Below are 25470 nucleotides of genomic sequence, written 5' to 3' on the forward strand. Positions count from 1 at the left end.
GGACGAGCATCGTGTATGTATTACTGGATTCTTTCCGACATATTAGCAAACTCTAATCATGAACGTTTTATTTTTAATCGCCTTCTTAGTTGGGCCTCTTGTCTCTTCCCAAAGGGCTGGGCTGAACCAGGTAGAATCCGTGCTGGAGGGGACGGCAGGGGGGTGGCAAGGTCTTGGGCTCAAATCTCGCCGGAATGATGATGTGCGCTCAGGCGACCTGAAGGTGCGGCCAGGATAGAGCCAACTTCGCTACGAGAGAACCCAAGTCTGTAGCCAGAGACCGCACAGCACTTCACATCAAATCTACAAAAAGAAGGGGCGCCTGGGTGGCTCAGTCGGTAGAGCGTCCGACTTCAGCTCAGGTCGTGATCTCACGGTCTGTGAGCTCGAGCCCCATGTCTGGCTCTGTACCGACAGCTCGGAGCCTGGAGCCTGCTTCGGATTCCGTGTCTCCCTCTCTCTCTGACCCTCCCCCATTCATGCTCTGTCTCTCTCTGTCTCAAAAATCAATAAACATTAAAAAAAAAAGAAGAAGAAGAAAGGATGGAAACCAGAAAGCAAAGAGCCATGTCTGTGATTGGAAGAGTCCAAGTAAGGTATCATGATTGAGGCTGGGAGGAGGGTTCAACTTGAATTTTGTAAAGGTGGAAAAACAGCGTCTTCATTGGATGGCTGCACCAGATGTGGGCAGGAGGGGAGTTCAATGTCGCTTACAGAGCGGTCGCCCGGCGGTCGCCTCCCACTCACAGGCCCTGGGTACATGGAACGGGCAAGAGAGATTTGGTAGGGGACTGACTCTGACAGGCATGTGGCCTCTTTTTCTCTGAAGGCTTGTCCTCACTTGCTTTTAATCCTACAAAGGGTTTCCATGTGGGGTGAGAAGCAGCGTAAACATTCCATCAATGTTGAGTCCTTACCACTTGTAAGGAATGATAGCAAAGCAAAAGTCCTTTCACCGGAGAAAATGGCAACTTTATCTAAAACGGGCACTTTAAATAATGTCCTAAAGAATTCAGAAGGAAACAACCAGCCACGGAGAAGGAAGCGCTTCCTGAGCCCACAGTGGGTTGTCTACACCCACTCTTTCATCCACAAGCACTGATATCTCTCCAAACACCTGTCTTCACTAGATAATTCTACTGCCCTTCTCTTCGCGGCTTGTGCAGATACAATCCTTCCTCTCTGGGCAGCGGACAGAACTGCCCAGTACGAGGTTCAAGGACAGACGTCTGCAGGGGCAGTGGGGCTCCTCAGGAATCCCCTTCTCCCTTGGCATTGGCAGTCAGTCTGGGGCTGCCGGCATCTGCCGTGCCTTATCAGTGCAGTTCAGGAGGCAGGATGAAGTGACTTCACCAGGCCTGGAGAAGAATCGCTAATCAGGATGGTTCCAGAACATCTCTTCAGGCGCTTAATAATAAATGCTTCTGTGGCGGTGGCCTCGCCCTGATTCTTCCGTAGGGAAGGATGACAAAATCAAGGCTACCACCCTGGTGGCAGAATTACTGCCCGTGACCCCCGCTACACTCAAGGAATTGGCTTTTACACAGCCTGTTTAAAAAAAGGACACATGACAAATCTCTCAAAGGTCAGTGGAAACAGGCACAATCTGTTTTAAAATCTCAGTAGAGAAAAAAAACACACAGAGTGAAAGAACATACAAGATTAATGATCTCGCCGCAGTGCAGGGAGAAATCAACACCAGCTGGGGGATAGATCTGTCAGAGGCAATGAACGCCATGAGCAAAGGCTGTTGATAAGTTCATTTGGTGCGGAATTTGAAATATGATTTATAGATGCACACAGCGCAGAGGAGAGCGTCACTCTTCGCAGAGTGTAAATACCTCCAGAACACGCACGGCCCAGCTCCAGAATTCAATTTTTTTTTTTTGACTTCTCATTTTATCCTGACCCTGTTTCGTGGTTGCCATACAACTCGTGGGATATGAAGTAGGAAAATCATTAATATCAGTTGGGTCTTCTGTTAAGGTGTAATAAAGGAAATGCGTTTGCAATACGCATGTTCGTAACAAAATCCTCTCGAAAAGTCAACTTCTTATTTACAAGGACACTTGCTGATTCAAATATTTTGGAGGTAGAAACACACGATGTCTCACTTCCATGTAGTTCATTATATCAAACCTGACGCTGGAGAGAGATTCCACTCCAGTTGTGTTGATACCTTGGCTGGTAACGTCCCTGCTGTGGAAGGTCACCACCTCTACCATGAAAGCATGATGCCCTACAAAGAGAAAATAAATGCAAACTACATTACGTGATAGGACTGATTTTAAAATATTTTCCCCAGACATTAGACTGAATGAACTTTGGAACTTAAATCCCCAAATGTAATAAATGAAACGAGGGTTTGAAGCTGTTAAGTCATCTAAATGCAGCCAGCATGCAACTTCCTTCCCCAAACCTTTTGCCAAAGCGTATCTTAGTGCAACCAGTGGCCTTAGATGCCCCCTCTCCCTGCACATCTGCGTGATCCCAAGTGGGTCAAGCGGCAAAAACTTCATTGGCCAAACAGGACAACGGAAGAAAGCAGGAGGACCGTGATTGCCCACAAATTAGGGCAGCCCTGTCAGCCGAGGGCCAGTCAGGGTCCTGGAATCTTTGGATGTTAGAAGTGGATAATCACTTGGAGGTTCGGTACAGGGCAGCAAAATCAAGGCTTCCAGGTCACCCGCCTGGTTCATGGACTGGAATCCAGCGTGGCCAAGTCCTCTCCCAAACAAAACAGAACAGAACAAACACAGACGGTGGCTAGGCGGCCTCTAAGCCATGCGTTAGCTCCAGCCCCAACTACGTTGCAGCTAGCACAGACAGCAGAAATCCGGAGGAGTCAGGAGGCCTTTTCAGCAATAATCAGCAAAGAATTAAATCTCAAGTTTACGATTTTAGCCCAAAGAGGTTTTCTTTAACGGCAAAAAAGAGGGAACGACTTTGTACTTAATGAATGAGGAGCACCACAGCTTAGGTGTGGATACAAGGGTCAGCTAAAAACGGGTAGCTGGGTGTGTTTGGTGTGGTGTGGTCGTAGTTTGGCTGCGGCTGGGTGTTTTTAACCATGAAATTGGTATCGGAAAATGAGAAAAGAGGGTCTTTCCAAAACACCCAGGGGTTCCAGATCCTGGGGAGAAAGTAAAACATTTTAGAGAAGTTTCAGATACTATCTTCCTCTTATAATTGGGGGTACTTGTGTGTGTGCATGCATACGCATAGACATGTGTATACATGTGGACATGTGTGGACACGTGGACGTGTGTGTGGCAATGTATACACATAGACATGTGCATGTGTGTACATGTGGGTGTGTGTGCATGCATGTGCACATGTGTGTGGGCACATGCACATTTATATGCGGACATGTGCACATGGAGACGTGTATACATGTACACGTGCATGTGTGTGCATGTGTGTACATATGGACATGTGGATGGGTGTGGACGTGTGTGTATTGTGTACATGTGAACATGTGTGTGCGTGTGTGTATCTGGACGTGTGTGCATGTATGTGGACATGCATTTGGATTATGTGTGCGTGTGCTCATGTGTGAGGGCATGTGGGCATGTGTGTATATGTGGATGTGTGTGCACATAGACATGTACACGTGTGGACGTGTGTGCGTGTGGACATGTGTGGACATGTGGACATATGTATGTATGTGTAGCTATGTGTGTGCACATAGACGTGGACATGTGTGGACATGTGTGGACGTGTGTGTGTGCACATGTGTACATATGGACATGTGGGGGGGTGTGGACATGTGTGTATTGTGTACATGTGAACATGTGTTTGCGTGTGTGTTTCTGGACGTGCGTGCATGTATGTGGACATGCATATGGATTATGTGTGTGTGTGCTCATGTGTGTGGACATGTGGGTGTGGGTGTGCGTGTGGACATGTATGTGTATTGTGTACCTGTGAACATGTGTGTGCGTGTGTGTGTCTAGATGCATGTGCATGTGTGTGGACATGTGTGCATACATGGGGGTGTGTGCATGTGCTCACGTGTGAGGACATGTGGGCATGTGTGTATATGTGGATGTGTGTGCACGTTGACGTGTACACGTGTGGACATGAAAAATAAACTTTATTTTTGTCTCTGAGTCATTTCTAAAGAATCTTACACCCCCTGACGTTTTTCCTTCCTGTAGCTGCAGGAACCCTTCGTAGAAACTCAGTTCTCCCTCTGCCACTCTGCTGAGACCACATCATGAAGACCACCTCTGCGAGTGAGCAGGAAATTCATTCCCCCCCTTCCCGGGGCCCAAAAAGAGAAAAATAATCAAATGGTGAAACCCCAGTGTTTGTGTACCCACACGATGGGTTTGGTTTCTCCAGGGCTCACTTTCATCTCAAGCGATCCTTTCTGCGCCCCCACCACCCACACCCTGGCCCCTCAGCCGGGAAGGGGGGATGTGTCCAGCTGTCCCCGCGGTGACGGCGATGAACATGTGAGGTATAACAAAAAGTCGCTCAGCCTGCAAGAGAAGCGCTGGTCTGGACGGAGGGGCTCGCGGGCATCGTGCCATGAAGTGTTATCATCATATTTCCAATTTTAAAAATCAATCCTGCCCAGAAGCATGAAGATTTCTTTCTACTTTATTTTTCTTGTGTGTGGTCTAGTACTTTCCCCAAAGCATGTACCTGTCCGTGGGTGCACACTTCAAGAACTAGCTGATCTGGGGCGCCTGGATGGCTCAGTTGGTTAAACATCTGACTCAGGCTCAGGTCGCAGTCTCATGGTTCGTGGGTTCGAGCCCCACGTTGGGCTCTGTGCTGACAGCTCAGAGCCTGGAGCCTGCTTCAGATGCTGTGTCTCCCTCCCTTTCTGCCCCTCCCCCGTTCTCTCTCTCTCTCAAAAATAAATATTAAACAAATTGAAAATAGAAAGAATTAGCTGACGAAACAAAACAATATACACACATGTATTATGTATATTACATATAATAGAATATGTATATTCCAACGAGGATAGTCAGGATAACCCCACAAAAACAACCCCCAAACCTCAGTGGCTCGATACGGTATTGGCTCATCCTTCGTTCATGTCACATCTGAAGCGGAACAGTGACTTGATTCCAACAGGTGACTCAGGAATCTCATTTCTCTCCATCTTGTGTTGCCACCACCTTAAACCCGAGTCCTTCCAAGGTTGTCACAGGAGAGCGTGGGCCACTGCACACGGGGTTTCGCGCCAGGCCTAGAAACCCCTCCCATCTCTCTTCCAGCCACGTTCCCTTGGCCCAAACCCAGTCACATGGCCCCAGCCTAACTACAAGGGAGGCCGGGAAATGCATCCTCCCAGGGTGCAGGGAAGAGAAAACCCGACTGAAATGTAGCCAATCTCTGCCAGAGGTGACGTTTTCTTCAGTCTATTAAGTCACTAAGCTTTGAGTGTGCTACATAAGCAATGGAAAGAAAGAAAGAAAAAGGAAAGAGAAGGAAAGGAAGAAAGAAGGAGGAAGGAAGGAAGAAGGAAAGAAAGAGAGAGGGAGAAGGAGAAAGAAAGAGAAAGAGAGGGAGAGAGGGAGAGAAAGAGAAAGAGGAAGGAAGGAAGGAAGGAAGGAAGGAAGGAAGGAAGGAAGGAAGGATGGAAGGGGCTAAAAAAGCTGTGTTACTCTGATACAATCAGGTCTTTGATCCGACTTAGTATCACCAGATGCCGGACCAAATGAGAACTAGACCAAGGGGCAAAAACCCACTGCACAGACCGAAAAAGTTACCTTTCGTTCCAAACTACACGGACGTCTCAGTTCACAGGAACTGGTGTACCCACGGAGCGTGCCAAGATCTGAAGTCCCCCTTGGAACACTACGGTGGTCGGGCCTGGAGGCCAGCGCATCGAGAGGGCCCTGGCGGAGAAAGGAGGGAAGAGCCAGTCTTGGGAATTATTCCACAAGCACAGTGTTCTGTAGGGCAACCAGGACCAGGGCTTTAGGTAGCAAGTTACATGAGACACATCTACTGAAGGATGTGGGGGCCCAGGACCATCCCTGGCAGGGCGGGGACGAGCCGGGCCACCTATCCCCACACACGACGTGTGCCCCTCCTGTGTCTCCTGCCCTGGGTGGGGCGCCGCCATCTACCCAGCTGCCTAAACCTCCTTTCGCCCCTGCAGAGTCCCCACCCTGCTGATTCTACCCGGCTCCCCCCCCCTCTCTCGTTCACCCCACTGTCTTTATGCCACTGCCATGGCCTTAGTCCAGGCTCAGCATCGGCCTCTGGGCTTCTGCAACAGCCTCTCCCTGGTCTCCCCGCCTCCGCCTAGTCTCACCTCATCCGCTCTATGCTTTGTGCTGCAATCCAGAGTGTTCTTTCCAAAACATAAAGCTGATCATGCCAACCCCCTGGTTAGAACTTTGCAATAGACCCCGCTGCCTTCAGGATAAACTTTAGGACCCCTGGTGTGGCCAGCAAGGTCTCACATCATCGGTGCCTTGCTCGGTTCTCCAGCATCACCCCCGCCCCCACTGCCCCTTCTCCCCAACAGCCCACGTGCACACGACGCTCCAGGCAAACCACCCGAGGGTCCCAGGGGAACACAGGCTCCATCGTCACCAGAGATGGGCTCCCTCCCCTGTGTGCTTCCGTCTCCCACCCCCTCCCTGTCTCCGAAGGGGGCGGAGAGAAGGCTGCTTCTCTGTGGCGAAGCAGAATTATTTGAACGTGGCGCCACCGTGACCAGACTTAGCATCAGAGCGCCAGGCCATTGTCTGATCAGCACTGGGGTCAAAACACAGCTATTAAGAGGGATATGCCTTCGCTGGTATAGACTAGCCCGGGGTGAGGCCAGAGAGGCACTCCACAGAGCAGCCCTGAGGCACTTTTATGTGCTTGAGAAGCCCAGGGGGCACTGGTGGAGAGAGACCTCCCTGAAATGGAGGTAACCACGGGCCCCCCGCCCTCGTCCCCCTCTTCACGGATCTGAGCCCATCTCAGCCCCCTCTCCCAGAAGCCTTCAGGAGCCAGGGCAAAGGGGGACCCCTTGGACAGCCAGACACAACCTGGTGACGCCGTTCACAAGTGTCCAAGTCTTAGGACTGGAATTATCCCACGGGGAAGCTTGCCGCGTCCTGAAGGAGGAGGCACGGGCCCCAAACAGGAAGGGCTTCAAGGGGGCCCTGGAACAGCAGATGGCGGGCGGGAGGATAAGCCTGAAGCAAGGGGAACGCCCTGGTGGCATACTCAGCGAGTCCCCTGCTGATGGCCCAAGGAGGGGACTGGAACCCGGCCAGTGCCTTCAACGCTCAACGAAAGGGGCTGCGCCATGTCTGGGGGACTTTCTGAGGGAAGCCAAGTTTGTGACCTCAAGCGTATCATCACCTGCAGGGGGTGGGGGGACAATGATGAGGGAGAAGAGTGGAGGAGAGGGTTTCTGCCTGTCTGGAGGGGCTGGGAAGGCGGGAAGGGGAGGGGCTCCCTGTTCTCTTCCCCTTCCTGAAGCCAGACAAGGGAACCCCTTGAGGAACATGATGTGACCCCGGAGTCTGGAGGACGCAGACAGAGACTGGCTCCCGGCCCCTGCCTGCAGCATTCTGGAAACCGGTCCAACCAGACGCACCCTGATGGGAGAGCTCGGGGAGGTTGGGGGGGGGGGCGTGGGGGTGGGGAGCGGCCTGCTTTCCCAGAGCTCGGAAGAGGGAGAGAGCGTTTCCCACAGACCAGAGCGGGCCCTGCGCAAGGTCATGGGGCTTGAGCTGCCTTGAAGGGAGCACTCCCAATGGGGTGCCTGGAACAGCAAGAGAGCACAAGAGAAGGGTCTGCGAAGGGTAGAGCTTCAGAAGGGTGGTCACCTGCACCTGTGCCCCAGGGAGCCATGCCTTGAACGGACGGCCCCAAAGGGGGTCCCCCAGAGGGACACTGTCAAAGAACTCACAAAGATCCGAGCTCACGTTGGGGCACCCGGCCCTGCCAGAGGCCGGCAGCGACGAGGCTCCCATGCCCTGTCTCTCCTCCCTCCCCCTCAGCCCGGAGGGGAGGTCGAGGCAGCCCAGGGAGCAGACAGGAGTGTAAAAGGGAAGACGAACACAGACGTAGCAGCGAAGCAGACCTCACTGCCATTCTCCTCACTGCGGGCTGCCGGGTGAGCAGCTGAAACTGGAGGCACTGAAGCTTTGATCTTAGACTCAACGAGATTAAGGGAGGGAGGCCGCCCACGAGGGCCTAAAAGTGACCAGAGAAGCATCGGGACCAGACAGGCATGTGGGAAAGTCCGGGCGGGAAGGGCAATGGGTGGTGAGGAAGCATGGATTTTTCCTGCCTGCGTGGCCCCCCGGACTGGCCCGCTCGGTGACCTGGCTACACCCGCTACCCTGGGCCATACCCCCGGTCAGCGGAACCTTTGGGCCTTACTCAGACAAGGGAGCTCGCGGACATCTCGGATTGCCACTCACCTGGGCTTCAAGAAAACTTCGCTTTGGGGCAGTAAACAAAGCTGCCCCCCACCCCTGACTACCCTTTCTTAAAGTTGGGTTATCCAGAGCTGGGGCGGGGGTGCACCTTGACCTTGACCTCCTGAAGCCACCAGGGCTGCGGAGGCAGCCTGTATGACGCCACTTGGAGAACATTCTTCGCTCACCATGGAGCCTCCGGACACGCCGCGCTGTCTTCAGGGGAGGGAAGGAAGGGAGGGCCACAGCCAGGCAGCCGAGGGAATTCTGCGGGGACATCCTGGGAGATTTGTGCAGCCTGCCTGGTGAGGGTTGTCGACTCCAGGCACAGACCCAAGAGCTAGGACATGTCAGGCTTTGTTCAGCCAGGCTCCCCTGTGATTGAGAGAGCACGTGAGTTTGGAAGCAAAACAAGCGGGCAACTGTTTAAAGCAGCTAAGTGAATCCAGCGGCCTTTCTCTGACCCGGGAGAGGGAGCAAAGGAAGAGACTTGGAGAGAATCAATCCCTCCCAGGGATCCCTCCCTCAGGTAGGGAAGACGGGGCTTTTCTGCGCACGCGAGGTTTTCACAAGCTGAAATACCAGGATATGGGTACTTCTCCCTACCTAGTTTTCTTTCTGCAATTCTTTTGGGGGGCAGAACCGTGTGTGCGCGTGTCTGTGCATCGGTGTCTGGGTCTCTTAGGACCGCTGTAGCAAATTACCACAAACTTGGTGGCTTGGAGCAATAGAAATGTCTTCTCCCGCTGTTCTGGAGGCTTCAGGCCCCAAATCGAGGGGTCAGCATGGCCGCGCTCCCTCCGAAGGCTCTGGGGAAGGACCCTTCCTTGCCTCTTCCAGCTTCCGGTGGCCCCGAGCCTTCCTCGCCTCGTGGCTGCCTTGTTCCGACCTTTGCCTCTGTCTTCACGTGGCCCCCTCTCCTCTGCGTGTTCCCCTCTGCTGTTCCCCTGTCTCTTTTAAGGATACTCGTTTGTCATTGGAGTCAGTGGCAATTTGGAGAATGCAGAATGATCTTATCTTGAGATCCTTAATTATTTGTAGTCATGTCTTTGGCGGGCCGGGGGTGGGGGGGAGGTTGGGGAAGAACATCGTTCAACCCACTGCAGGAGGGCAAGACAGCAAGAAAATGATGAACTATTTAGGCTCCAGGAGTAAGGAACTGGGATTTTTAAAAAAAGAAAAATTCTCTCTTTCTGGAGGTATGAGGCCAGCCTGTCCTAGTCTCCATACAGGACATCACAACAGGGACCCCCACACCGCTGCCTCTTTGGAATCTCTAGATGTGGACCAGTTGGAGGCCTTAGGATCAAGAGGACATAGGGCTTTGCACCAAGCCTCCCCCCCTCTTCTGCTGGGTGGTGCCGGATGGCAACATCAGTGTTCGCAAGGAGACGGAAAGTCGTTCTCGGTTAAGCGACCGACTTCGGCTCAGGTCATGATCTCGCCGTTTGTGGGTTCGAGCCCCGCGTCGGGCTCTGTGCTGACAGCTCGGAGCCTGGAGCCCTGCTTCGGATTCTGTGTCTCCCTCTCCCTCTGCCCCTCCCCTGCTCACGTTCTGTGTCTCTCTGTCTCTCAATAATAAATGAAGCGTTAAAAAAAAATAGAAAAAAAGAAAAGAAAAACAAGGAACAAGTGGATCCTCAGGGGGTTAGACCTGGCGACGAGCAAGCTATTCCTGACGGGTTGAATCTAGCATTTTCTGGCTTTATGATCCCAAGTTTCTAAGCCACAGTTCTGTTGTGCCTCCAAAAGGCTTTGTGGAAAAGGGGTTACGGGACTCGAGGCCCTGGGCTGCTCTTCAAGAGGTATTTATGGAAACCGTGTTAGGCGACAGGTGCCTGCAGGGAGGTTCAACCTGGCTGGGGAGGGCGAAATCGGAGTAATAAGAAGAATGTTCTGTGTGTCCTTGAGCCAAGAATTTGAGCCAGTGACTTCAGGGTGGGATGCCATGCATATAAAAGCATAAGGAGTTGCTAGGTAAATTTGCCTGACACCCAAGTGCCCCAGACCCCTCTAGCCTACATGAGTCACATGCTCAGTAACTTGGAGACAGTGGTCCAAGGCCTGTATTCTATGATGCCCCAAATGACACCGTCTGGTTCTTGTCTGCTCCTCCGGCCCACGTCCAGTCACCCGCATGGACTGGACTCTAGCTTTTCCGGGGTTTCTGTTGTTTCCAGAACTGCTCTGCTCAAGCCTGAACCCTGGACCATCCCTTAATGCTAAATATAGATTATAATAATTAACAAGGTTTTGGTGAAAGCGTGGGGATAACAGAAGCTTCGGCTGCTCTTGGAGCCAATGCACCAAGACTTCCTCGGGTTTCCATTGGACACCGTTCTCCGTAGGCCCTATCCCATGGTCATGACGAAAAGGCCAACCCAGCTTCCAAAGGGCCATGTCTTCCCAACTTGGAGTCCAAATGGGTCTTTTCTGAGGCTTCCACAGAAGGGCGGAAAAAAGTTGTTTCTAGAAGGAAATCATCTGAGATTTGCAATTCTGCCCTCAGTGAAGACATTTTAATTATGGAAAACATTTAGATTCTTTATTCCAGAAGATGATCTGGGATTTATGAGTTTCATAAAGAAAAAGCCCATTAAAGTGTTATTCTGCACATAATGAAGAAGTCTGTCTTCTCTCTGTGGAGAAAAAGAAACAGTACAGGCTTCAAAGCTCCTTCACATATAGGTGTTGTTGTTGTTGTTGTTGTTGTTGTTGTTGTTGTTGTTGTTTAGAAAATGAAAAAAAGAGACTCTAGACTCCCCTGGAGCACACTGTTCTATGCAAAGAATGAAGGGATGGAAAGAAGGGAGATGGGAGGGAGGGAGACAGAGAGAAGACTTGATCACTTACAGAACTTGGGCATATAGCATTTTAGTTTTTTGATTACTCATTTGTCCCTCACTATAGCAAGCAACTAAGACAGAAACTGTCTCCTCATAAATTGTATATCCCCGTGTGCTTACTTTGGCCTAACAGGTGGTCCATGAAGGTCGATGGATGGATGGATGGATGGATGGATGGATGGATGGTGGAAGGAAGAAGGAAGGAAGGAAGGAAGGAAGGAAGGAAGGAAGGAAGGAAGAGGAAGGAAGGAAGGAAGGAAGGAAGGAAGGAAGGAAGGAGAAGGAAGAAAGGAAGGAAGGAAGGAAGGAAGGAAGGAAGGAAGGAAGGAAGGAAGGAAGAAGGAAGGAAGGAAAGAAGGAAGGATGGAAGAAGGAAGGAAGGAAGGAAGAAGGAAGGAAGGAAGGAAGGAAGGAAGGAAGGAAGGAAGGAGGAAGGAAGGAAGGAAGGAAGAAGGAAGGAAAGAAGGAAGGATGGAAGAAGGAAGGATGGAGGAAGGAAGGAAGGAAGGAAGGAAGGAAGGAAGGAAGGAAGAAGGAAAGAAGGAAGGATGGAAGAAGGAAGGATGGAGGAAGGAAGGAAGGAAGGAAGGAAGGAAGAAGGAAGGAGGGAGGGAGGGAGGAAGGAAGGAAGGAAGGAAGGAAGGAAGGAAGGAAGGAAGAAGAAAAGAAGGAGGAAGGAAGGAAGGAAGGAAGGAAAGAAGGAAGGAAGGAAGGAAGGAAGGAAGGAAGGAAGGAAGGAAGGAGGAAGGAAGGAAGGAAGGAAGGAAGGAAGGAAGGAAGAAGGAAGGAGGGAAGGAAGGAAGGAGGAAGGAAAGAAGAAGGAAGGAAGGAAGGAAGGAAGGAAGGAAGGAAGGAAGGAAGAAAGAAAGAAGGAAGGAAGGAAGGAAGGAAGGAAGGAAGGAAAGAAGGAAGAAAGGAAGGAAGGAAGGAAGGAAGGAAGGAAGGAAGGAAGAAGGAAAGAAAGAAGGAAGGAAGAAGGAAGGAGGGAAGGAAGGAAGAAGGAAGGAAAGAAGAAGGAAGGAAGGAAGGAAGGAAGGAAGGAAGGAAGGAAGGAAGGAAGAAGGAAAGAAGGAAGGAAGGAAGAAGGAAGGAAGGAAGGAAGGAAGGAAGGAAGAAGGAAGGAAGGAAAGAAGGAAGGAAGGAGGAAGGAAGGAAGGAAGGAAGGAAGGAAGGAAGGAAGGAAGGAAGAAGGAAGGAAGGAAGGAAGGAAGGAAGGAAGGAAGGAAGGAAAAGCGTGCTTAAAATAGTGTGTTAAGGCAGGCAGTCATTTTTTTCCTTCCTTTATACCATTTGAAATGAAACACAATTCTATCCGCCTTTTCACTTTTGTTGGTGATTCTCATGGAGGTGGGGGTGTGCAAACTTTCAGGTCACATTTGGGGGCCTGGTGTAGTGTACAAGCGACAAGTTCTCACTGCCAGCATGAAAGGGACTGAGCTTCCAGGCTGCAGATCCTGGAGGAGAAACCATGTGGAATATTTTTTAACCTTCCGTGCCTGACATCTGTCTGAGCTTTTGTAGAGTGGAGCTCTTTCAAAGAATGACCTTATTTGAATTCTCACAGCCGCCTGCCAGGAGTCTCCACTAGGCATCTCCAGTGTGCACAGGGAGAAACTGAGGATAACCAAGTTACGGGACCCATCTAAGGTCAAGCAGCTAGAACTTGAATCTAGGTTTTCCGGCTCTCAGCCCGGGACTTATCCCATTTGACCACAAACAGGAACACAGTACTGGCTGTGTCTTCATGTCACAGGAAACAATGGTCTTTGTTCATTTTTAATGTCTCAAGAGTCTATGCATCCAAAGCAGACACCAGTTACGGACTTGATGCATCAACCGTGAGGGAACAAGCCGTCTCCTACTCCCTGGGCAATGATTCTACTTAAGTCATATTTAATCACACTCAACAGAATGCCAAAAAGGGATCAGATCAGCTAGAGGGAAAAAAGCAAGGTGTACTTATACAGCCGATACGGGAGAGGCCCCTTGAAGATGCCCCTCTGAGCACCAGGGTGGTGGAGGAAAGACCCCTGGACCAGGCAGCGGGGGCCACACTTGTGAGCCCGCCCACTCCACCGTGACAAGCCAGTGCGTCCTCGGGCGGGCCACTGTGTTGGGCATGCACCAATGGAAGCACAAGACTCGTGGAGGTGGTGCCGGGGGATCAGGTGGGGCTGTCGGGCTGCCCTGAGACAGGATCACAGGCACCGGGAGAGAAAGGACACATACGGGCTGCCCTTGCTTCGAGGTCAGCTGCCGTACTCAGGGGATGCCGTGCCTGGGCACAACGTCGCCAGGGCAGGGCTCACGGCCGAGACTTCTGAGTACATAGAAGCAGAAGCATGAAGGAATGAGAAACGTGCTCAAAGCCAATCAGGGTCAATGCCCCCCACCTCCGTGCTGCCCACCCCCAACCCCAAGCCCCCAGCAGGCATTCGGGTCGCTTCCTTACTGTCCCAGCCGCAAACTCCACCGGCCCCTTAGCCTGCGAAGAGGCAGCAGGAAGAAGACGATGTGGCAGAAAGAGAGGTTTCTGACTCACACACGCCTAGTCAGAGGCTGGCTCTGTAAACCACTGGCTGTCGACTCAGCTCAGGTCGTACAACCGCACAGGCTGCTTCCCTCATCTGCTCGGGGAAAGATGGAAATATTCCACCCCTGACAACGGCAAACCCTCTCCACGGCCTTCGAAGTATCTTGATAGGATCAGAGGCTTCAAGCACTCGCCTAAAGACTCCTTAACCCTTCCCACGCTTGGAGCGCTTACCACACCAGATGTCTGGTCACGCCGGACGAGACCGCACAGGAGCCACAGTTAAACTATTCTGCGTTACGAGTAATAAAATGAAGAAATTAAAGCATGCGTGCAGTGGTCCAATCGTGATTAGTTTCTCTGAAAAGCCATATCCCTGAGGAGGCTATCACAAATCAGGAGTCCAATTTGCAGCAAGGTTTTTAGAAGTCGAACTCCTACCCCCTGAACCAGCACCGCCTTGAGTTAAACTGTCAAACGTGACTCAGCTTAATCCTGGTTCCCTCGTTTATGGACGTGCTTTCTTATGATACCAAATCTTCAGATCTGTATTTTGCTTAGCAGTGTCATCACTTTGAGGCTCCACAGAGCTACGTGTTTAAAAAAGAAAGCACGGGGGCGCCTGGGTGGTGCAGTCGGTTAAGCGTCCGACTTCAGCCAGGTCACGATCTCGCGGTCCGGGAGTTCGAGCCCCGCGTCGGGCTCTGGGCTGATGGCTCGGAGCCTGGAGCCTGTTTCCGATTCTGTGTCTCCCTCTCTCTCTGCCCCTCCCCCGTTCATGCCCTGTCTCTCCCTGTCCCCCCCAAAAATAAATAAAACGTTGAAAAAAAATTTATATAAAAAAAAAAAGAAAGCACGGAAGGGGGAAAGGGAGGGGAGGGGAGGGGAGGAAGGAAGACGGAAGGAAGGGAAGGAAGCAGGAAAAAGAAAAGGAAAGCCTCTCGGTTTCGTGGGATGGCGTGTGACTTCTGCTCTCAAGTTCCACCAATTAGCTCCGGCGCCTAGATTTTCTTGGCAGCCTTCCGCATCCCATCACAGATGGTGTGGAAAAAGCCTGACTGCTGACTTTCTGGCTCTGCCTTCTTATTTCCTCTCCCCACAGCTAATTTAAGAAAGTCGCCATGATACCAGGACTGAGAGCCCTGCCTCGCTTCCCCCGCCTTCACCTTCTCCAGCCTCCCATAGCCACATCTCCCACGGGGCCCCTCTAGCCCCGGAGCCTGAACTCAGAGCAACAGGAAAAAATCAGCATCCTTAGCCACACGAGCCAGCGTGGTGCGGAATTAAGTTGCAGCCCCAGACGAGGAACCCGTGACCCTGAACTTCTGGGCTCCTGCAAACTCCAGCTGCCTCAAGTCTCAGCACCGCCTGCCCTTGTAGCGTAGATGCACTCCACGGAGGTGAGCTTCTCCTTGGCCCTGCTGACACCCCCCTCGGGTTCCAGTCCCTTACTCACCCTCTAGGCAGGGCCGTGCTAAAGCTTATAGTCCATAAGCCATATCCTGGCTCCTCCAGCCTCCCCCCCGGGGGGCGGGCCACTCATTTCTCAGGCCCATCAGTGAGTAGACAGGATTCAACAACCCTATGTGAACCCGTCTTTGATTACAGGCGCGGCCCGGGGCCAGCGTCCTGCCTGGGAAAGGTCCTAAGCCGCATGCAAGCTTCCTTCACACAGCTTCCAGAACGCAGTGGCTGGCTACCCAGGGAAGGCAAGGTGGAGCAGAAGCCTCTGCTAGATGGGAGAGAGCAGGAGAGATGGGGCGGGACAGGGTCTCAGCGGTTTCTGCTGATGAATATCCAAACTGAGACTGTGGGAATGGAAAGAAAGTGACAGCTTCCCAAGCGCCTCAGGTACTGTGACAAGAACTCCCTCCTGATGGCTGACATGACAGGACCCCGCTGCTGCCAGGGAGGGGCGGGGCACCCTAAGGTCTCTGGGTACCCCAGAATAACAGCTACATTTGGGCCCAGACAGGACCTTTATTAATACAGCTCTGACCCGTGACTCCCCTGCTCAGTGACTCCCGGCCGTTTCTTCCTGCCTGCGAAACAGCTTGCTTGCCAGCTTCCTTCACAATCGGGGATCAGTATTGTGTCACAGCTCTCCAGAGAAACAGAAGCAGGAGGGTGGAGGTGTGTGCACGCGCGTGCATGCGTGGAAAGAGAAGGAGAGACAGAGAGAGGGAGAGGGAGAGATTTTAAGGAATTGGCTCATGGGGATACAGAGACTGACAAGCTCTAAATCCGCAGAACAGGACAGCAGGTTGAGACCCAGAGAAGAGGCGATGTTGCAGTCTTGTGGCAGAATTTCCTCTTCCTCCGGGAAGGCCAGTCTTACTGCCGTTAAGGCCTTCAACTGATTGGATGAGACCCACCCACGATGCTGCTCTGCCCAAAGTCCACCGATTTAAATGTTCATCTCATCTAAAACAAACCTTCACACACAAAAAAAAAACATGTAGAACAACGTTTGATCAAATATCTGGGTACCATGGCGCAGCCAAGTTCACACATAAGATAAACCATCACACACATGGGTTTCCAGCTTCTTTTTCCAATGTGGTCCTTACACGAGCCCCTTTCCTGGCCACTCAGAGGCTAGTAACTATTCCTTGGATACACCAGGCTCTGCGCCTTGTGCATCCCCGAGTCCTCCCAGGACCCTATTTCTCTGTCTTAGCACATTTCATTGTAATGAGATGTTGACCTGCCGGTCTGTCCACCGGATTTTTCTACCTCCTCAAAGACACTTTCAGTCTGATTCATCCTTATTCAGCCAGCATCTAACACAGCAGTTGGAACTCAAAGACCTTCCGGGGATGTTTGTGGAACAAAAGTCAGTCCAGAAAGCTAAAGGCCCACACCAAAGGGGAGGGCTGATGGAATTGACCCTGAAATGGACAAGGAGCCGAGAGCCCGAGAGGCCACAACAAAGCCCAGATTCGCTTCTGGCTCGGGGAAATCTCGGAAGGCTTTCTCACGGGGATGGCTTTTGCGTTGTGCACCGGAGAGTGATGGGATTTCAACAGGTGGGGACGGGGGAAGGGCATTCCAGTGAATGAATGGCTTCAGTTAGGGCACAGACGTGGGAAAACGCAGAGGTGTCCAGGAAAGTGGACAGAGTGGCCGCGGTGTTCTTAGAACCCGGGCTCCGTGCAGGTGGGGTAGGCGGGTGGGGTGGGGGGAAAGAAGCTGGAAAGGCAGCAGGGGCCAGGCTGTTCGGCACGTTCAGGCCGGGCACAGCGCCCTGGATGTATCCAGATGCAGCGGTAAAGCATCGGAGGCCGTCTACGCCGCCGGCAAGAGCGACCTAATGGTTCAAGCTGGGCTGTCACTTCTGCCTCTGCCAGGAAAGTTATTAGTTCGAGGTCGCTAATGTGCGGGTCCTGAGAGGTGAGCTCACTGACGCCCGAGTGAATTAAATGCCCGGGGTGGGCGCCAGAGGCTACCTTCACTATCATTCATTTGCTCACCCTAGCCGGGGCCAGAGACCGGACTGCTCCAGTTGGTGGCGTCATTTAGACATTGTCTGAAGGAAGTGAAGGAAAATGTTCCAGAAGCGGAAAGACCTAAACAATGGCTAAGCTTTAGTCCTGGGTAAAGCTTTAGTCCAGGCCCATCAGTAAGTAGACAGGATTCAACAACCCTATGTGAACCCGTCTTTGATTACAGGCGCGGGGCCAGCGTCCTGCCTGGGAAAGGTCCTAAGCTGCATGCAAGCTTCTTTCACATAGCTTCCAGAACGCAGTGGCTGGCTACCCAGGGAAGGCAAGGTGGAGCAGAAGCTTCTGCTAGATGGGAGAGAGCAGAAGAGATGGGGCGGGAGCAAGCCAAGGGGTGGGTGGAAAGGGCGGCTCTGGGGCCGGGGGAGTGGATGGGGAGGCTGGGGTCGGCCTCTCAGCAGGGTCCGGGGTGCTGGGCTCCAAAGGCCCCAGATGCTGCAGACTCTGGAGGACCGTGGCCTCCCCAGCACCTGGGCCGCCAGCTGCTGGGCCGCTAGGTGCGTGGCTGCGGGGCCAGGCCCGGCCAGCCAGACCCCGGCTCTCTCCGCCAAAGCACCTACAGACAGGCCTGCCAACGGCCTACGGACTGCTCTGCGATGCTAATCAATCCCTTCACTTCCCCAGCCTCCGATTTCCCCCCAGTTCAGTCTCAAATATGATTGCAAAGGAAGAGCTCCCCAAACTCTTCTTTCAAGGGATTTACTGGACCTTCAGCATCCAGAGAAGGAGTCCCCACTATGCCGCTCAACCGTTCCTCGATTTTCGGGGGTCCTGACTCCCAACAGCTGTTGGGAATGCGTTTCCAATGGCCTCGGTTCCGTGCCTGCCCCTCTCCTGAAGGACAAAAGCTCGGGGTGGCAATGGCCGTGTGCCTGTTCTCTGGGTTCCCCCGCCCCCGGTCAGCCAGGTCGCAGGTACGCTCAGTTGGACACTGGGGCTCCCGTGTGGCAGGGCCAGGGCTGGACGTGGGCCCCCGTGTGGTGCCAGGCTCTGTGCCTAAAACACTCACTGCCAATATTTGGGTGTTTAAGGTAAAGACTGCCCTAATCTGCGGGGCCCCAGGCAGTGAGAAGGCAGGTCCCTGACTCTGGCCCTATTTCATTCCTAACTGGGTTTTAAAGCCCAGGGAGGGCTTCTCCCAGGGAGGAAGAAATGAACACAATTACTTTGCCATTTTAAAAAAGGGGGGAAAAAATCCGAGTAGGAAATTAATGAACGCGAGGCTTAGTAAACACAGAAGTATTTTGTTTACTCCTTACAGGCTGCATTTCACAATTATTAGCCTCTCTTTCATAAAATAAAAAAATAAATACGTTTTCATTTAATGCAAAAAACCCCACCTGCTCAAGAGGTGGGCTAAATTGTCTGCCTTCAGCCTTATGAACCTTCACTGAAGCAAACCTTCTCAGGAAGATCATGTGGGAGTTTTTCCAGTAAACCTGCCAGGGGCAGGTGGTTCCAAAAGCTGTGCCAGAGGTCCCCCCGACTCCCTAAGATGAGGCCACGGGACATCCCAAACTCCTCCTCCCGGAAAGAAAACCTACAAAGACTGATTGAACAAAGCAGCGGGGCTGGATTCTGAGCCCTAAGAGCTAAGGAGGGAAGGGGGCCCTGTAAGCAGTTAAGGGCCCTCCTGCTCAGCCACCCTGTCCTCCGGAGCCCCTGGGGCTGTGGAAGGCAGTGTTATAAGGAGAATCACACCAGGTGCTAGAAGCGTAGATCCTTCCTGAGCTATGCTATTCACGGCATCCCCTGACTTAGTCCTCACTGCAGCCCCCTGGGTTAAAGAGGGACCACGATTGTCTCCATTGTTAGCATAAGAAAACAGAGTCCAGCGAGGTTAGGTAACTCGTGCCAGCTCACGTAGCCAGTAGAAGTAGAACCCAGGACTGTCTGTGGTATTGGCACAAAAACAGACACATTGATCAAAGGAATAGAACAGAGAACCCAGAAATGGACCCACAAATATATGGCCGACTAATCTTTGACAAAGCAGAAAAGAATATCCAACGGAAATAGTCTCTTCAGCAAACGGCGCTGGGAAAACTGGACAGCGACATGCAGAAGAATGAACCTGGACCACTTTCTTACACCAGACACAAAAATAAACTCAAAATGGATGAAAGACCTCATTGTGAGACAGGAAACAAAATCCTACAGGAGAAAACAGGCAACAACCTCTTTGACCTCAGCCGCGGCAACTTCTTACTTGACATGTCTCTGGAGGCAAGGGAAATAAAAGCAAAAATGAACTATCGGGACCTCATCAAGATAAAAAGCTTCTGCACAGCGAAGGAAACAACAAATAGAACGGAGAAGATATTTTCAAATAACATAGCGGATAAAGGGTTAGGATTCCAAAATCTAGAAAGAACTTACTAAATCGAACACCCAAAAAACAAATAATCCAGTGAAGACATGGGCGGGAAACATGAATAGACACTTCTCCAAAGAAGACATCCAGATGGCCAAGAGACACAGGAAACAATGCTCAACGTCACTCCTCATCAGGGAAATACAAATCAAAACCACAATGAGATACCACCTCACACCTGTCAGAATGGCTCACATGAACAACTCAGGCAACGACAGATGTTGGCGAGGATGCGGAGAGAGAGGATCTCTTGTGCTTTCCTGGTGGGAATGCAAACTGGTGCAGCCATTCTGGGAAACACTATGGAGGTTCCTCAAAAAATTAAAAACAGAATTGCTGTATGACCCAGCAATTGTACTACTAGGTATTTATCCCAAGGATACAAAAATGCTGATTTGAAGGGGTACATGCACCCCAATATTTATAGTAGCCCTATCAACAGTAGCCAAATTACTGAAAGAGTCCAAATGTCCATCTACTGCTGAGTGGATAAAGAAGATGTAATGTATATATGTGTATGTACATACACGTGTATATATACATACATAATAATGGAATACTACTCAATGATATAAAAAAAAAAAAGAATGAAATCTGGGGTGCTTGGGTGGCTCAGTCGGTTAAGCGTCTGACTTCGGCCCAGGTCGTGATCTCACGCTTTGTGGGTTCGAGCCCCACGTCAGGCTCTGTGCTGACAGCTCGGAGCTCAGAGCCTGGAGCCTGCTTCAGATTCTGTGTTTCCCTCTCCCTCTGCCCCTCCCCTGCTTGCGCTCTGTCTCTCTGTCTCCCAAAAACAAATAAATATTTTTTTTTTAATTAAGAAAAAAAAGAATGAAATCTTACCATTTGCAACAACATGGATGGAACTAGAGGGTGTCATGCTAAGCAAAATAAGACAGAGAAAGTCAGAGAAAGACAGATATCATATGATTTCACTCATATGTGGAATTTAAGAAACACAACAGATGAACATAGGGGAAGGGAAGGAAAAATAAGATACAAACAGAGAGGGAGGCAAACCATTAGACTCTTCAATGCAGAGAACAAATTGAGGGTTCCTGGAAGGGAGGTGGCTGGGGGGATGGGCTAGATGGGTGATGGGCATTGAGGAGGGCACTTCTGGGGATGAGCGCTGGGTATCACTTGTAAGAGATAAATCACTGGGTTCTACTCCTGAAGCCAAGACTATACTGTATGGTAACTAACTTCAATTTAAATTAAATAATAATAATAATAACAACCCAGGACTGCCTATGTCCAGAGCCAGAGACCCTACCTTTAACTATCAGCCTCACACTCCTTTCTATCCAAGCCCTGCCAGTTGGTCACTCAGGAGTGGGAGGACCAGGGCCAGGAACATGGGTCAGCAGAACAGCCATCACCTACGTGTAAGGAGCGAAACACGGACACGGATAGGGGCCGCACATATCCCATTCATTCCTCCAGCGATGATACCAAGGTTAACTGAAACTTCTCTCAGTACCCCTGGGGATGACCCTCATGTTTTGACTGCAGCTAGCCGTAGATAACCTGTTACCCAAATACAGGAGCCCCTCCCTCTACCTGTGATTTTGCTCGCCACCATTTCAGGCACCCACTCGGGGTCCTAAAACGTATCCTCGGTGGATAAGGGGGGGTCTGCTGTATTCCGGGTATTGCAGAGGTAAGCCGAAAACATCAAGCCTGGTGAGACCCAGCATAAGACAGCCAATTTAATCCACGCGGCTCTGCCCTCCTCTCCCTTTCCGCCTGTGCAGGGGAACAGCGTGCATCTACCGACGATGGTAGTTTTCTTCACCTTCTCTACCCTTCTCTGTTGAGCTGCCTGGACAGTTCAAGGAGTGAGAATTATCAGGAACAAACGAAATGTGGAGGAGTGTCCTTTTCAAACGTCTAATCAGTTTTGAAGACCAGCTGAAAAGGCCAGCGCGTAAATCTGCACCCTTTGGCCGGGCTGCGTGAATTTGCCTGTCTTCTAGACGCCCCGTGCAGAGACCTGATAATTGCTGGTCTCTGCCTGGGGATCCACTGAGCTGCCCCAAGTCGGAGGCATCTTCTTCCTCATTCGCTGTCCATGGGTAGGTACCCAATCTGATATGCAGGGCTTATACACAATCAAGCGTAAGTGAACACAGAGCCTCACGCTTAGCATCTTTGTTTCAATCGGTTGAGAGAGCGCGGGAAAGCCGTGCCACCGTTTATGCGATGAAACCTCAGCAAGGCTTCTTCTCAATCCATCTCAAAAAGGAGCCACTCATTTTCTGCAGTGCTACGATTACTTCCCAAAAGCTTGGAGAGAGGGGGAGCCAAATCTTCCAACGGCTGTCTGGGACGGGTTCTAGGATACCTGGTAGGCTTCTTCCTGGCGGGGCGACGAGAAGGCAAATAGTGGCTTCTCGTTACTGAGAGCAGTGGGGTGTCGGGATGGCTCAGCTGCTGGCGGTACTGCAACCAAAGACCGAAGTCTCGAAGTCTCAGAAATCACCTTGTCTCCGGACGCCATTAATCCCTAATGAGAAAACGGCATTCGCTTAGTCCACATAGTCTCTGGGGGAACGCACCTACGGGAAACCTATCCTAACGCACAGAATCCAAATGCCTAGTTGTGGAGAGTCATCTCGTGTCTCGTAGTGGGTGCAGCGGCACCTGTTCCCGGGGCCGCTCCAGTCCCTCCCCCTACCTCTTCCTGGTGGAAACCTACCAGGAGGAGATAGCCCATGCTTTCTCTCTGCTATAACTCAAAAGAATGAAAGAGCACCAGAGAAAGGAGAACTTTGGAGAAACAAGTAAGTAGTGGCCAGAACAATTTATACAAGAGACGCACACTCCAATATTGGTCTACTCCCAAGACCTACAAGCCCTACTTATAAATCAGCAGTTGAATCGCTTGTGAGCGCCTTCACGTAAATAAATGCTGACCGAGAAACATCAGTCCGCAGCAGAAAAAAAAAAATGTTCTTAAGGGACAAGGGGTGATCTAGAGATAGAGAGAAATAATTCATAGCCCTGTTTTCACCAGACCTGCCCCTGCGCGGCCTTGAGTGAGTTGGTGACGCAGGGAATTTAAATATTCATTTGTAGCAGCTATCTATCTACTTTTTGTTTACACCGCAGGACTTCCTTTTGGGAAATGCAGCTCCCGGCCTGCTGAGCTATCTCCCAGGGCTGGCATTCCTGTCATCCTGCCTTCCAGGCACAGGAATGAGTGTGGTCCGCACCCTGCACCCTCGTCGTCTGAGGAAGAGGAAGGCAGCTTCCAGATGGTCTCCAATGATCCTGCTTCCTGGGCTCATACCCTGATGTAGGCTCAGGCACGGCATACCAGAGCTGGTCTGTGTGACCAACAGAATAGGGCAGAAAGGATGGTTTGTCACTCCCAAGATTAGGTTATAAAAGACTGCGGTGTGATACTGGGCTCTCCCCTCCCCTCCCTCCCTTTCCCCTCCCCTCCCTTCCTTTCCTCTCTTCTTCTTTCTCCAATCAGTCACTCTGTGAAGCCAGCTGTCTTTGGAAAGGACATTCATGCAGCCTAAGGAGAGGCCATTCGGTCAGCGAGCCCACAGCCAGTAAGAAACTGAGGCCTACAAGCAACCGCATGGGTGCCCTTGGAAGTGGATCCTCCAACCCCCCAAGAGCCTTGGGAAGACAACAGCTTGACTGCCTCCTTGTGAGAGGCCCAGAGTCAGAACCACCCTACCAAGCTGCTCCCAGGTTCCTGTCCCACCGAAATCACTTGAGATAACAAATGCTTGAAGCTGCTAAGGGTTGGAATAATCTGCTGTGCACCAGTAGGTAACTAATGTCTTGGCCAATCAGATTATACCAAACTCCTCAATACATCAAACACTGTGATTGGTCCAGGGGAAGAAACACAACCTAAGCAGAGCCAATCAGAATCCTTCTCAAGAACTAATATGGAAAACAGGTGACAGGGAGTCAAGCCATCTTCTTTGGAATCTCAACCAGAGGCCCTACTATCTCCCTAAGGAGTATTTGAAAGTGGGAAAGGGGGGACATATTTAATAGGTCACATTTTATGGAATCCCTCGTGTCATTTGACGGCTGGAAGCTAGAGGTGGTAACTGTCCCGCAATGCATGGGAGAGTCCCACATGACAAAGGATTACCAGTTCCAAACTGTCAATACCTCCACAGTGAGAAACCCTGAGCTAGAACCTTCAGTGGATTTGTTTATGCGTTTGTTTATTTATTTAGGCAGGCCGTATGGAGAGATCTTCATTGAGAATGAGGTAAATTTGGATGTCAGCAGAAACCAAGACACACTGAAAGAAGGAAAGAGTCCTGATGACAGAATCTGAGTCCCTGGGTCCACTCTTACCTGAAGCCAGAAGCCGTACCCGTTGATCTTCCTGACTACACGAGCTGAAAAATGTTCTTGTCTGGTTAAAAGAGGTCAAATTGGGTGATTGATGTTTGCCACCCAAAGCAGCAAGACTGCTTCATCATTCAACCAACCATCCGTTCATTCAAGTCATATTTATTGAGCATTTCCTATGTGCAAGTCACTGGTTTACATCCTGGGGATACGTAGCTAAAGAGAGCACATTCCAGAATGACAAGGGATTAACTAACAATTACCATACGTAGCGATGTGTATTCTCTCTCTCTTTTTTTAATGCTAAGAAAATACAAAAGAAGAAAATCAGCTCAGTCTAATGGTAGGAGGAGGCAGTCAGGGAAGATGGTGCTCGGATATAAAAGGAAAGTGACAGAAGAGCCTTGCTTGGTAAACAACAAGTGACTCATTGCACAGGCCAAAGCTTTTGATATAGCCTAGCCCTGGCTATTGAGGCTAAGATCACAGTGATTCGAGAATCACTTACTGGCCATTTGGGAAAACACAAAGTAGTAAGACAAAACAGCATCGATCCAATGAAGTGTCCCTTATAAAGCACTCGGGTCATTCTCTTTGTCCACCTCTTTATGATCTCTAGTATTTCATCTCGAGAAATAAGTCTCTATTATGAAAGCAACTCTGTTTCTTAAAAGCGATAAAGAGAGGAAGACATTCTTTCGCAACCAGACTCAGGTCAAAGTATGAGAAATCATTTTCATTGTAATGTGACCTCATTCCATCTCCTTCCCTCGGTACACGGAATTACCGAGGAAGTTACATGCTGTTAGCAGCTGGGTGGGTTGCCATGATGGTATTTCCTAATTCCAGGAAGAAAAGAAGTAAGGCTGCATGTCAAGGAGGCTCTCAATCTCTTATAAGCACTCAGACTGGGTCTTGGGGATGAGGACAGAAAGGAGTGGACACTGAATTTTTTTCCAGAGACCTCCAAGCATTCCCTGACTAGATCCCCAACCCTGAAATTTCCAGGTCATCAATCAATCACAGCATAATATCAATTAGGGGTCTATGAGGACAAGGCATTATTTCAGGCGCCATAGAAAATGGGGCCAGAGAGACAATGTCCTTGTTCTCAAAGAGCTTACAGTCTTACTGGGGAGGTAATCAGGAAATGACAAGAATCAGATGTGGCAGAACTGACTGACCTACAACAGAATAGTTAGGAGACGGTTCATGGCTGCCTGGTGGGGTCTTGAGCCAGACCTACGGAATGGGTAGAGTTTGGTCAGAAGAGGGAAGGAAGAACACTCCCCCTAGGCCAGAAAGATCAGCACTTGGACAGAGACGATGAAGCAGCCAAACTGAAAAGTTGGAGGGTGTGTGCTGGGAAATAGAATTCGTAAAGCCGCGCAAGCCAGTCTGGGGAGCAGTCAAGGTCAGGGGCCGGCTGTTGATCTGTTGCTCTCAGCCTCAACGCCTCGCTTCTTCAACTGCTCGGTGA

The 25470-nt window shown here is 50.9% G+C and overlaps 1 long non-coding RNA gene across 5 annotated transcripts in view; it reads right to left on the reverse strand.

The window, feature by feature from the left end:
- Window positions 1-477: 477 nt before the first annotated feature.
- Window positions 478-25470, reverse strand: part of LOC109499559 — a 36602-nt gene continuing 11609 nt past the window's right edge. For 2 of the 5 annotated variants that reach the window (XR_006597543.1, XR_006597544.1), the window contains exons 4-7: window positions 21219-22164; window positions 8403-11038; window positions 5733-5861; window positions 478-2239 (exon numbers count right to left, since the gene is read on the reverse strand). This is a non-coding gene — a long non-coding RNA (uncharacterized LOC109499559). The remainder of the gene's footprint in view (window positions 2240-5732; window positions 5862-8402; window positions 11039-21218; window positions 22165-25470) is intronic. The other 3 variants (XR_006597545.1, XR_006597547.1, XR_006597546.1) reach the window with 3 other exon arrangements.

Source organism: Felis catus, chromosome B2 (genome assembly GCF_018350175.1).
Source record: "Felis catus isolate Fca126 chromosome B2, F.catus_Fca126_mat1.0, whole genome shotgun sequence".
Taxonomy (NCBI): domain Eukaryota; kingdom Metazoa; phylum Chordata; class Mammalia; order Carnivora; family Felidae; genus Felis; species Felis catus.